This window comes from Megascapheus bottae, chromosome 2 (assembly GCF_031878675.1).
Source record: "Megascapheus bottae isolate mThoBot1 chromosome 2, mThoBot2.hap1, whole genome shotgun sequence".
In the NCBI taxonomy this organism is placed as follows: domain Eukaryota; kingdom Metazoa; phylum Chordata; class Mammalia; order Rodentia; family Geomyidae; genus Megascapheus; species Megascapheus bottae.
In genome coordinates this window covers 933326-943051 of record NC_143510.1, presented here as the reverse complement: position 1 = coordinate 943051, position 9726 = coordinate 933326, and the positions used below count along the sequence as shown (strand labels likewise).

The window sequence follows — 9726 nt, the reverse complement described above, 5'->3', positions numbered from 1 at the left end:
CTAGATACATAAGGCCATATAGTATGACGCTAAATGAAAGGACCTCCAGGATATATAAACAAAAGCCATATAATGAGTGATTGTTGTCCTTAATGTACTATGTTATCTCTCATCTCTTTTGCTGTCCCTTGGTTATCTCATATTGTCACAATATTTCACCTTGTTATCATAATATGACTTGATTGTAGAAGGGTGATTAGTAATTGAGAGAGACCCAGTAGGTAGCAAAAGGGAAAGAAAAAGGTGATAGGGAATGAATGTTATAACAGTATATTGAATGTATGTATGAAAATAACACAATAAAACCCACCAAAAGGAAAAGGAAAGTAACTTAGGGGATCCAAAATAAGAGTAATTTTTTAGGATGATATTCCTGGATTTCTCAATTCTACTATATTCATATTCTCCTCAGAATAAATTCGTAACAATGACAGAGGGTTTAAAAGGGAGTGATAGAGATATGTGTATTTGATCAAAGTACATTATAAGCATGTTGTATAGATCACAGTAAAACCCCTTTGCATAAATGGTTGATGATATTTTCTAATATTGACTTTAAGTAAGTCTTCCACGTAATTTGCCTGTGTTCTAGTTTACTTATAAACTTAAAAGAGCTGAGCACCGTGGCTCACGCCTGTAATCCTAGCTACTCAGGAGGCTGAGATCTGAGGATCAAGGTTCGAAGCCAGACTGGGCACAAAAGGACCTGAGACTCCTATCTTCAATTAACCTCTAGAAAACTGGAAGTGGGGCTTGACTCAAGGGTAGGGGGTAGCCTTGAGCTGAAGAGCTCAGGGATAGTGCCCAGGCTGAATTCAAGCCCCATGACCCCTCCCCGCCTCCCCCAAAAGGGCCGGGAGTTTGGCCTAGTGGTAGGGTGCTCTAACATGCATGAAGACCCGGGTTCCATTCCTTGGTACCACATACATAGAAAAAGCCAGAAGTGGTGTTGTAACTCAGGTAGTAGAGTTCTAGCTTTGAGAAAGCCCAAGAACAGTGCTCAGGCCCTGAGTTCAAGCCCCAGGACTGGAGAGAGAGAGGCGGGGGAGGGAGGGAGAAAGAAGAGAGAGAGAGAAATTAATATGCTCAGCATGACCAGAGCATGATCACCCTGAAAACATCTGAGAGTTACTTTCCTATTTACACTAACACTGCATATGCTTCCTCTGTGGCCTTCCATCTTCAAAGTTGTAGCTCAGATTATCTCCCTGTAGCAGCAGAAAGCTACTATTACACATTGAAGTGATTTATTTTTCCCATTTATGACAGCATGATACAAGAACTATGGTATGATTTTTCCAGTCTCTAGCCTTGGATCAAGCCACGCTGTAACTCTTTTTCAGTCCTTGTTAGCAAAGGCCATTCTGAAGTATACAGAATCCACGGACAATGAACCCACGTGCACAAGAAACAGCACTTTTAAATTTATATTTCTATACCTATGTGTTGAGAAATGACAAGTCAGTACATTGAAAGATGGATCTTGTCCATTTCCTCTCACCTACCCTCACCTGTTCTCTTCACAGTCTGCTTGTATCCAATATCAATTACAAAGAAATGGCTTCCTTATACAAAGACAAACAGAAAGCAGAAGATGTGAACGTTGTTACCAAACTCCATGTAGTTGCATAGTATTTATTCAAGACATCCACCCTGCCGTCTTGTCTTGCTCACTGGCCCCAGGGGATTACTTCATTTCTCATGCCACAATTCGCTGGCTTGTCATCAGTAAAATCAGACCACCTCGTACTCTTGTTCTCTGTATCCTTCTGTGCTATAGTTTCCCATCTAAGGGACAGTCAAGGGAGTAACAGACAACAGCGTGCAAATAAGGAAGAACCATTAACTCGATCTAGGAAAATAATATAGTTGAATGACATTACATTTGTTGTCTTGGGTATTAGTGAAGAAAGCTGGTAATACAGGAGATATGTACTCAAGTTTCTTCAAATAGGTCCTGCATGAATTATCCAAATTTCATCTTTGGGGACCTCAGAAGTGTCCTAAAGGGGATAGATTATGATAAAACACAGCTAACAGAAAAGGGACCTGAGACCCAGACACATCCCAGGCAAAGACCTCATGGCTAGGTCTTAAAAATCCAGGGGCTCCTGTCCTACAACCAAATGCCACAGCGGCAATTGCTTCCATTGCTCAGTCTCCTACAGAAAGTTCTGAACTGGAGGATCAGTGCAAAGTTGTTCATTCCTTCCCAGTAATTAATCCTCTCAAACAATTTAAATAACTTGAATAGAAGCATCTCATGCATGCTTCCATTGTGCATGCAAATGAGTTTTGTTGGATCTCGAGCAGAATTTCTGGGTCATAGGGTGTATATACCTTGGCAAATAGTCTCCCAAAGCGCCAGTGTTTTCTGAAAGAAAAATATCTTACTAGCCTATACTGTGTATAAACTGTACTCCATGACTGAACAAAAAAAGAAAGGAAATGAAAGAGGAAGGATGAAAGGAGGGAGGGAGGGATGAAGGAAGGAAGGAAGGGAGGAAGGGAAGAAGGGAGGGAGGGAAGGAGGGATGGAGGGAGGGAGGGAGGGAAATGAAGGTTGAGAAAATGCACTATTTCAAAATCTCAAGTCTAGAGTCTCAGATTTTTTTCTGCTACATAAACACATACCATTTATTTCTCAGTTTCTTAGGTTATTTCCTCCTTTAAGACATATAAATAAGAAATCGAACAGGGCACATGTTTGTAATCCTAGTTATTTAGAAGGCTAAGATCTGGAGGCTCAAAGTTTGAAGCCAGCCTGAGAAGAAAAAGCCACTAGACTTCAATGAATGAACCAAAAGCCCAGTTATAACTGTGACCTGATAATACAGCCAAACGAGCAAGCTTAACAAACGTGAAACCCTGGGTTCACACCATGGTACAGTATACTGTTTACCTAAACAAACCAAAACAAAGGTCAGAATTAGTTGACTATTCATATAAAACCAAATATTTAACTGGCAATATTCCGTGAGTAGAATCAAATAGTATTGTGTGTGTGTGTGTGTGTGTGTGTGTGTGTGTGTGTGTGTGTGTGTGTGTGTGTGCTGGTAGTAGAGTAGTAAGGGCCTTACATTCTCACTTATGGCGTTTTTCCAGTTCATTAGAGATAAGAGTCTCATGGTCTTTTCTGCTGGAGCTGGCTTCAGTCTGGGCTTCTCAGATCTCAGCTTCCTGAGTAGCTGATTACAGGATTACAGGCATGAGCAAAGAACCCCACTGCACAGTTGAGTTGATGGAGAGATGGTAACCAGAAGAAGCATGGCTCCCTGATCCTGGCTTTAGGGTAAAGTTCTGGGGTTTGTGGTACAGATGGTCTCTATGTCCCCATATGATTCTGGAGAGTCAAACAGAAAAAGAACAAAGAAGTAAGTAGAAATAAAACTACTGCTTTTCTAGACAGGGTGCTATTTGCCTTAAAATTACAAAATGTAAACGGGAAGGAGAAAATAACAGGTCTACATTTCATGATACCAAACACTAAGAAAAGGTGGGTTTTCTTTGTGGCTATAAGTCTAACCAAAAAAAGCATATAAACCCAGTGTTTAAATGTTAACTTTCTACAGCATATTAAAAATGTTTATAGCAAGAATCTCATGGAAGCATCAAGTTTAAAAAAAAACAACAAACAACAAATTCTTTCCTTCTGCCATGTGCTTATAAACAAGACACCTAACTTTTTCCAGCAATGGGCAGTTACATTTCTCCAGAAAATGTTTACTGTAGTGACTAGAGAATAAGGTTTCCACTTCAGAAAAAAAAAAAAAAGCAAAATTTTGGGGTTTCTTAAATCAAAGGCTTAGCTGGGCACTGGTGACTCACGCCTGTTAGCTTTGCTACTCAGAAGGCTAAGATTTGAGGATCCTGGTTCAAGGCCAGCCCAGACAGAAAAGTCCCTGAGACATGTTTCCAATTAGCCAGCGAAACAATAACAACAACTCAAAGTGGGAGTGTGGCTCAAGTGGTAGAGTGCCAGTCTTGAGTGAAAAAAGCCAAGCAACACAAGGAGGTCCTGAGTTCAAGCCCCGGTGATGACACCCCCCCCCCACCACACCACTCTCTTTTCGGTGTCTCTTATGCTTACTGCCATATATTTGGCTTAAGTACTATCCTGTGTATCCTGGGTATTTTATATTTTATATTTTACATCTGGGTTTTAGCCTGGCCCAACTCTAAACATTTTTAAATATATTTTTATTGTAATTAATAGAAGGGCTACATTATATTCACCAGGTAGAAGGTGCATAACTTCTCAAACACTAATTCTAAACATTTTAAAGCAGAAATACAAAATTGAAAAACAGTTTAGTGTTGTATCTAATCTGTTATAGTTTTCAGAGGCACTTGTAAAAATAATAAATTAAGAAAAAAATAATTGTTCATCCAAAATGCTATCTGGAAATAAGAACTGTATTGCCCCATATCTTTTTATTTAATATTTGTTTATTTATTTTTGCCACTTTTTTTTTTCCGTCAGGCCCTGGGCACTATCCCTGAGCTCTTTTTGCTCTAGGCTAATACTCTACGGTTTGGGCTACAGAGTACTGTAGCCCGGCTTTTAGGTGGTTAATCAGAGAAAAGTCTCATGGCCTTTCCTGCCTACACTGGCTTCGAACCAAGGTTTTCAGCTATCATCCTCCTGAGTAGCTCTGGTTACAGGCATGAAGCATGACGCCCAGTCCCCATGTTTTCTATCTTCTCTCACATGCACTTTTATCGGAGAGGAAGAGTAACTCATGAAATCTCGTGGCATGCATTTTTATAAAACTTTGTATTATTTCTCCTGCATTCCACAGAGTGGTTGATAAAAATGGTTTGGGGTTAGAATTTTGGATTAGAAGGCTGGCTTTAAATGCTATTCTTTCACTAAATTGTAAGACTTGGATAAGTTGATTTAGCTTTTTTTTTTTTTGCCAGTCCTGAGGCTTGAACTCAGGGCCTGGGCACTGTCCTTGGGCTTTCTCAAGGCTAGAACTCTACCACTTGAGCCTCAGCACCACTTCTGGCTTTTTCTATGTATGTGGTATTGAGGAATTAAATCTGGGTCTTCATGCATGGTAAGCAGGCACTCTACCACTAGGCCAAACTCTCGGCCCCAGTGACTCAGCTCTTTAAAATGTGGATGTGAGCCAGGAGTATGTCCTAGCAGTAGAGTGCTTGCCTGTCATGCACGAAGCCCTGGGTTTGATTCCTTGGTACCACATCCACAGGGGAAAAAAAAAAGAGCCACAGGTGGTGATGTAGCTCAAGTGGTAGAGCGGAGCCTTGAGAAAGTTCAAGAATAGTGCCCAGAACCCGGGTACAGTGTCTCATTCCTATAGTCCTCGCTACTCAGGAGGCTGAGATCTGGAGATCAAGGTTCAAAGCCAGCCTGGGCACTAAAGTCCACGAGACCCTTATCTCCAATAACCACTAGAAAACTGGAAGTGGTGCTGTGGCTTACGGGGTAGGAAAGTAGCTTTGAGTTGAAGAGCTCAGGGACAGTGCCCAGGCCCAGAATTCAAGTCCCACAACTGACAAAAAAAGAAATGAATAGTTCCCAGGCTCTGAGTTCAAGCCCCAGGACTAGCATAAATAAAAAGACAAAAATAAAATATGGATGATATCCCATGAAATAAGAGGAATGATGGAACCAGGGGTATCGATCAAGATGCACTATACTCATAAACTGACATGTTGAATTGACACCCTTGGTACAACTACTTAAAGACTCTCTCTCTCTCTCTCTCTCTCTCTCTCTCTCTCTCTCTCTATATATATATATATATATATATATATATATATATATGTGTGTGTGTGTGTGCATATATATATATACACACAAATATATACATGTATACACACACATATCCTCACTAGTGAACTAGAATTAAATGAGCAGTACATGTAAAGTACGCTTCAGACACTGTCTGGAAGAATTTAAGAATTTAAATGTTAGCTATTATTATCCCAACTTCAGAAGAAACTATAGGAATTAAAAAAAAACATTCTTCTAGTTAATGTTCAAACTGCTTTTAAGAATTCTCATTTCCAGGGTCGGGAGTGTAGCCTAGTGGTAGAGTGCTTGTCTAGCATGCAGGAAACCCTGGGTCAGATTCCTCAGTACCACATACACAGAAAAGGCCAAAAGTGGGGCTGTGGTTCAAGTAATTAGCACTAGCCTTGAGCAAAAGTGATAAAGGACAGTGTCCAGGCCCTGAGTTCAAGCTCCAGGACTAGCATAACAAAATTCTCATTTCTAGATTATGTGGCAATGGTGGCTTATTTAAGCCTGTCATCCTAGCTACTCAGCAGGCCGAGATCTGAAGACTGTGGTTCCAAGTCAGGCTGGGCAGGAAAGTCAGTGAGACTCAGATCTCCAATTAATTGCAAAAGAAAGCCAGAAGTGGAGTGCCTGCCTTGAGCACAAAAGCTCAGGACTCGGGCCACACACACACACACACACCCCAATAATTTGTAGGAAAACAAGAGATTAAAACAAAATGAAGAAGAAAGGGACTCTGAAATCTGAGGATCAAAGTTCCAAGTCAGCCTGGACAGACAAATATGAGAGACTCTTTTCTCTAATGAACCATCCAAAAGCCAAGTGTAACGGCGTGGTTCAGACGATGGAGCATCAGCCTTGAGCCGAAAAAGCTAAGCACGAACATGAGACAGTGGGTTAAAGTCTCAATACTAGGGCACATGGAAAATCAAGAATATGTGACAGCTCGTTTTGTGCTTATCTCTTTGTACATTTGGCTCAGCCACCCACTGGGTCTCTGCCTCCCTGGTCTTCTGTGTCACAATTCCAGGTGTGCTTATCAACATGCAAAGAAAACACCCAGCAATGTGGATGTGTTTGCATACAAAGAGGGATAAATCCCGTCTATGCATGGGTAATGACCTGAGCAAATCCTCAGAGTAGGCTTGTAAACAAGTTTCCAGAGCAGCCTGGGGAACATGAGCCTGGGATTCTTTCTACAGTTGTGACTTTAAAAAAAAATTCCTTTTTTGAAGTTAAGTTTTTGGTTTGGTTTGGTTTTGAAGGAAATGGGGTCTTCTGGTTAAAAAGAAGTCGTTTGCACTAGGATGCTTGGGCTAAGATTTCCTTAAGCACAATCTCTCCAACTTTTTTCTTTTCCACCAAAGTAGGATTCACCCCAGCCAAGAGAAATACCAAAGATGAAGGCAAAAACCCTGAAGAGGTTAGCTCTAAGCAAAATGGTTTGTTCAGCTTTCCCGTGTATGGTATAGAAAAGTTAAGACTATAGGCACTTAGCCAGGCACTAGTGGCTCATATCTGTCATCTCAGTTACTCAGGAGGCAAAGATAAGAGGAACCCAGTTCTAAATGGGTGAGTGCACAAGACCCTGAGTTCAAGTCCCAGTACCACATAAAGAAAAAAAACAATATATATTCATATATAGTATTTAATACATTTGTATATAGTATGATATAACACAATATATTAATTTATACTATGATACTATATAATAGAATGCATAACAAATAATATAAAATATACTTATATAATATGTATATGTTAATATGTGAACATATAAATATATGAATATATATTAACTTGCATATAATTGCCATGGTAGGCATTGGGAGATATGAAGATAAATAAAACAGACATTCAGCTTTCAGGGAACCTAAGGTCTCTCATAAAGTATAGAGAACAATCCCAATAATACAATACTTAATGAGTAGGTACTAGGTACCTGTAGATGAGCTGCCCTCCAGGTAACCCTACAGATTGATATTATTTTCACTATTTAAAACTAGAGAAGCAGTTTGCCCAAGTCAGTTGGTTTGTAGATTGGTTTGAGCAAGGATTCAAACCTATGCCTGATGTCTGTCAGAGTTTGTAGTTCATGTCTCTTCTCCTACACATACAACATTCCAGTTTCTACATTGCGGTTTTGGTTTTGAAGCCCTGACTTCTGACTTGCCCTGCGGGAAGGGGAAGAGAGAGAGAGAGAGAGAGAGAAAGAGGGAGAGGGAGAGGGAGAGGGAGAGGGAGAGAGGAAAAGCAAGCAAGCAACCAAACAAGCCAGGAGTTAATGGTTCATGCCTGAAATCCTAACTATACAGGAGGCTGGGGTCGGAGGATCGTCATTTGAAGTCAGCGGGGACAGGAAGGCCCAAGAGACCCTGATCTCCAAGTAAGCACCAGGAAACTGGAGTAGCCTGGTTTACAGATGTGAGCCACAGTGCCCAGGCCAACTGCATTTTCTGGCTAATAGCGCTTGAGTCCTGTCTGGAACAAAGGTGAAAAATGCAAAAGCAAATTGGATAGTCTGCTCTCTTCCTTTATCTTTTTATCTCCATTGCTCCTTTGACCTTTTAATGAGTCTTCATTAGACAAGACTGAGAGGTGATGAGGACATAATTTGACTTTTCATTCAAGCCTTTATGAAATGGAAGTTTATAGAGACAGCCCCCAAAGTCTTGGGGCAATATTTGTATTATAAATGCACTGATGTCATTCTATATAATTGCATATTCTTGGCGTAAGTAACTGTGAAGACACTCAAAGCAGGGATGCAGGGGTCAGGCCGAGGTTCACGGGCGGGTTGTCTGTGAGAAACTTCTTGGGTGTCTGCACTGACTTAAAGTATAGGAGCTACTAATTTCTAAATTGAATTAGCCAAAGCCTACTAGAATTGTTCATGGATAAATCAACCTCACAGGTCAAATATCTTTGTGACATAAGAAGATAAATAAATTGCCCTTTTGACCTCTGCATACAGAGTTTTGGTAGAAAGGATATATATATATATATATATATATATTTTTTTTTTTTTGGTCTGTCCTGGGGCTTGAATTTAGAACCTGGGTGCTGCCCCTGAGCTCTTCAGCTTAAGGCTAGCTCTCTACCACTTTGAGCCAGAGCTCCTCTTCCCTTCTTCTGGCGGTTCACTGGAGATAAGAGTCTCATGGACTTTGCTGCCAGGGCTGGCTTTGAACCATGATTCTTCAATCTCAGCCTCTTGAGTAGCTAGGATTATAGGAATAGGCCTGGCAGGGCTGTGTTTTATAACTTCTCTTTTCCCCTCCCCCCCACCCCAGGACAGTTACATACGGCTGCTTTAAGCTTTAGTTTCCTTGTAAATAACATAAGAATAACATTACACTGGAGAATTACAGAATCCTGGAACATAATTAACAAATAGCCTACATTGTCCAATAATAATGATGATAATTCTACCAATGGACTATTAGTTTTGAGACAAGAAAATGAGCCCCTGAAAAACTGTATTTCAAATAAAGATAATAAGAATTTCTTTTGCTATTGTTGTGCTAGTACTGGGGTTTGAACTGATGCAGGGCCTGGTGCTATCCCTTAGATTTTCCACTCAAGGCTGGCACTCTACCACTTGAGCCACACCTCCACTTTCGTTTTTTTCTTGATAATTGGAGATGAGAGTACCATAGACTTTTTTTGCTTAGGCTGACTTCAGACCTCAACCCTCAGATTCAGCCTCTTGCATAGAAATACAGGCCTGAGCTACCATCACCTAGCTCTTTTTTCCCTATTCATTTAAAATTAAAATATGTAGGAATACAATCTATAATCTAAAGAGCCAAGCAGCCCAGTACTTGACTTGTGAAAGATGAAAAACTAGAGCTATCTATAAGCTATTTCTACTCCCCCCCCCTTTGTTATTTTTTTGTCTTTTCTGCTTCCTGAAAGCACATCACTTTATCTATTTCCTCATTAAGAAATGGGTT

At 40.4% G+C, this 9726-nt stretch overlaps 1 long non-coding RNA gene across 2 annotated transcripts in view; it reads right to left on the bottom strand.

Moving 5' to 3' along the window:
• Nucleotides 1–1620: 1620 nt before the first annotated feature.
• LOC150066224 (uncharacterized) overlaps nt 1621–9726 on the bottom strand; it is a 56275-nt gene continuing 48169 nt past the window's right edge. Inside the window, exons 3-4 of one of the 2 annotated variants that reach the window (XR_016532725.1) lie at nt 3081–3343; nt 1621–2003 (exon numbers count right to left, since the gene is read on the bottom strand). This is a non-coding gene — a long non-coding RNA (uncharacterized LOC150066224). Of the gene's footprint in view, nt 2004–2621; nt 3344–9726 lie in introns of those variants that run through there. The other variant, XR_016532724.1, reaches the window with a different exon arrangement.